Source organism: Rhinopithecus bieti, unplaced genomic scaffold, assembly GCF_001698545.2.
Source record: "Rhinopithecus bieti isolate Rb0 unplaced genomic scaffold, ASM169854v2 scaffold_12217, whole genome shotgun sequence".
Lineage (NCBI taxonomy): Eukaryota > Metazoa > Chordata > Mammalia > Primates > Cercopithecidae > Rhinopithecus > Rhinopithecus bieti.
In genome coordinates this window covers 284,165-288,587 of record NW_016807111.1, presented here as the reverse complement: position 1 = coordinate 288,587, position 4,423 = coordinate 284,165, and positions in this window count along the sequence as shown.

Below are 4,423 nucleotides of genomic sequence, written 5' to 3'. Positions count from 1 at the left end.
TCATTTGGAAAATTACATGACGTACATCAGAGAACAAAATACTTAAAATTGTGTAATTAGGTTTAGAGATGAGGACTTTGTGAGTGTCAATGGCAACATTTTGGCAGAATTTAAAAAAAAAGCAACAACCACCTTGACCACAGATTAGGGTACATTAACCATGTACCTATATTAAAAGAAATTGAAGTTTTCCATTGTCATTTCTTTTTGGATTTTGTTTCTTCCCCTTTCCTTCGCATTTTTTTTTTCAGCTTTGGTAACAGCTCCTCTGGCCAATTCTGATAATGTAGGTCTTCAGGTTAGTGTGTATCTGTGTGTGTACATTATGTGATGTATGTTCAAAGTATAAGAGTTGCTGTTCTGGCTGTCATACATAAGAATAAGTACATGTATCTCCAAAAGTTCTTCAAATCAAATGCAAGAAAATAACTTTACATTTGAGACAGAATCTGATGAGACAGGAGATACAGTAGAGTAATTACAGTTTATTGCAGCCTCAAACTCTTAGGCCCAAGCAATCCTCCAGTCTTAGCCTCCATGGTAGTTAGAATGACATACTGCAACCTGACACCTGGTTAATTTTACTTTTGATTTTTGTAGGGATGGATTCCTGCTATGTTGAAAAGGTGGTCTTGAACTCCTGGACTCAAGCAATCCTCCTGCCTAAGTCTCTCAAAGTGCTGTGATTATAGGCATGAGCCATGGTGCCCAGCCTTCAAAATAACTTTTATTAGGCAGGGTTCTTGGTTGCAAGCACAGCCTGCCTCTCATTGCCTTAGCAATAAAAAGAATTTATAGAACCTGGAAATGAAGTGTCTCAAAAATAATGAATGCTAGATTTGGGCACAACTAGTTAGAGTCAATGTTGGAACCAACAGATATTGGCCCCTCTCTGCCTTTCAGCTCTGATCTCCTTTGTTCAGACTTAATTTCCACTTACTCTCATGGCTTGATGGCTCCTGGCAGCTCCAAGCCTTTCTGTTAGAAATTCCGGATGTACTTGTATCTGTATAAGGTATTTATATTTTTCATGTTCCTTTGTGGCCCTAAATGCTTTTCCTAAGTCCTAACATGCCCTTTCCTTTTCTCAGCTGATTAATATTTATTTAAAAAGTAGTTCAGATTTCACTTCCTTCAGAAAGGCTTCCCTGATCAGCTCAGTCTGATATTTCTTAATCATGTGCTAATTACACCATCGTTTTTAGGTGCTTCTAGCACTTATTACGTGATTGAAAGTGTCTGGCTTTTATGTTCATATTCTCATTGTAAAATATGACACCTATCAGAAAGTAGATGCTCAATAGAAACACATTTTTCAAAATGTTTCAATTCTTATCTTAATGAAAATAATCTATTTTTGTTAAAAGTAACTATTAAATTTAACAGTAAATAAGGGGCCAAGTGCTGTGGCTCATGTCTGTAATCCTAGCACTTTGGGAGGCCAAGGCGGGTGGACCGCCTGAGCTGAGGAGTTTGAGACCATCGTTGGCACCATAGCAAAACCTTGCCTCTACAAAAATTGCAAAGATTTGCCAGATGTGGTGACCTAAACCTGTTGTCCCAGCTACTTGGGAAGCTGAGGTGGGAGGATCACTTGAGCTTAGGAGATCAAGGCTTTGATGAACCATGATCATGCCACTGCACTTCAGCCTGGGTGACAGAGTGAGACCCTGACTCAGAAAGTAAATAAATAAATATATTTTTGATTTTTATAGATACCGCTTTCTTGATTACATGTGAAATAAACATATTTATAATTTAATAATTTGTAAAATGCCTCTCCAACCCTTCTCTCTTTATATACCCCATACTCCATATCTATTTGTATTAGTCAGGCTGTGTAGGAGCATTAATTCATTTAAGCAGATTATTATATAAGAAAATAGTGATTTTCTCTAAAACTGTGTATCAGGTGAGATTTCTTAGAGAAGACCAATAGAAGAATCAATAGTGAAAGACTGTATTCTAATAGGTGCTAACTGTTCTTTATATTATTATGAATAATAACTTATTCTTGTTCCTTACCTCCCTTCTCCATCTTCTTTTTCTTTATTATTATTTCCTCTTCTCCTTTTCTCTCCCTCATCTTTCTCCTTCTCTTCCTCACCCTCCTCCTATTTCTCCTTCATCATCATCATCATCATCATGTACATGTGTATAGCTATGGGTTCAAACTCAAGTGCCTCAGTAGTTTAGGCCAGGAATATGAATGCATGAAGTCAACTGGTATAAGGTTATAGGTGCTAAACTTCGGATAAGTTACTAAACAAAATTCCTCTTTAGCCACATTACATTGTGAAAATTAAAGCAAGCAAATCAAAAACAAAACAGCAAAACAAAAACAAAAAACAGCCAAACAAATATACCAGAGTGTGTTCTTCCCTGTAGTTGCCAATTTGCTTGCTATCTTTGCTTTGCTGTCTACCATGGTCTCCAAGAATAGGTTAAAAAAACCTACGTGACAGAAAGTTGTGGACCTGACTACTGGTAACTTCTGCCTTACCAGAAGCAGTATAATAGACTGGGTCAAGAACAGTCACTGGGACCAGATATCATCAGTGTTGTCTCCTGCTCCCATTTATGTAACTTTGGTAAAGTGTGTCTGTTTCCTCATAGGGTCATGGTGATAATTTCATAGGTAATTAATATAAAATGCTAGCTAGAACTGTGTCAGGTGTAGAGTAATATGAGTCCATATTAAGCTTCAATATCCTTAGCTATGCAATGAAGGAATGAACCTAAATGATGATTTCTAACATATGTTTCTGTTTGGACCCTTTATGTCCCCTAAGCATTTTTACTCACATTGGATCCAGTGATCCTGAAAAAATTATTGTGAGAAAGACTGAAAGATATTAATAAGCCCAGTAACAAAGAAGGAAATTGAGGCTCATAAAGGTTGAAATTGTTTACCCGATGCTACTTGACCAATATATATAAAGTTGAATTCATATCTTTCTATAGTGGCTGCTGTGGTCTGTAACTATCTTTCACCTTCAAGACCAAGACCTTCATTTGTTCAGTTACTGGAAATTTGGGTGGGTGACAGGTCTCAGCAGAGTCCTCCTCCAGAATGGCCACCTGCTGAAGAGAGTCACTTCACCCAAAGCCCTGCTTTCCTCCTTGGGCAGTGCACGTCCAGCATCTGGACATAATGGGGGTAGAGGTTCAGCCTTCTGCCCTTGCTTTTAGAGGACTCTACAGGGCCTTCTATAGCTTTCCATAGGTTCCTCTGAGGCCACTGCTGTGACTACATCTTGTTTGGATTCCTACCCCTACTTCATACTGCCTTTTTTTTTTTTTTTACTGCCTCACAGGTGTCCATTCAATAAACTTCCTGCATACAAATATCCACCTCAGAGCATCTTTCTTACAGCATCTAACCTGTAACGCTTTGGAGTCCTTATAGGTCTCTCCTTGTAAGAATGAGGATGAGTAGGCACAAACATAAGCAGAGCAAAGCAGAAATCAGCTCACATTTAATATTTTATAATGTCATCAAAGTAAAGACCCACTTTAGGATTATAATTTTAAAGCTATATTTATAATCCAAAATATTTATAAAGTTTACAGTCATAAAATAATAACTTTGACAGAAATAAGATAAATTGAAGTTCAATGGGCTTTAAGACTTTATATTTAAAATTGCTACATGTTGGTGTCTCCAGGTATTGCTTATACTGATTGTGTGTCAACTGCAATAGCTGGTATGTTTTGCTTCTGCTTAAATTAGTCTTGACACTTTGAATGCTTATACAAGTCCTCATTAGTCTTGACACTTTGAATGCTTATACAAGTCCTCAGAGTGCTAGTTGTAACCTTGGGAAGAAGAATATCTATGCACATTGCTAATCTATACAATGACTAGGAAAATCACTCTTTATTATAAGAAGAAAGTAGACATTCAGTCAAACAGTTTCTAATCTGTCTAGTCTAGATTTTGAATAAGCCCAGGAAAGGGGTATCACATTATTGCTAAGCATTTGTGGCAGTTTAGGAGCATTTAAATTCAAAGGAATATGAAAGATTGTGGTATCTTAATTATTGCTTCTAAGGGGAAGCTTGATATTGATTATAATACCACCAAGAAAAATTTAATGATGTGAATTTAAATTAGTAAATACATTTTAAATTTCAGTTTAGAGGCTGATGTTTAGAGTCTTCTTTGGATGCAAGCTTTAGGTTTTTTGAATCATTTAGACATTGTTTAAAAAAGCATGATGTGGCTGGGTGCGGTGGCTCATGCCTGTAATCCCAACACTTTGGGAGGCCGAGGTGGGTGGGTCACCTGAAGTCAGGAGTTTGAGACCAGTCTGCCCAACATGGTGAAACCCCGTCTCTACTAAAAATACAAAAATCAGCAGGGCATGGTGGCAGGCACCTGTAATCCGCCTGTAATCCCAGCTACTCGGGAGGCTGAGGC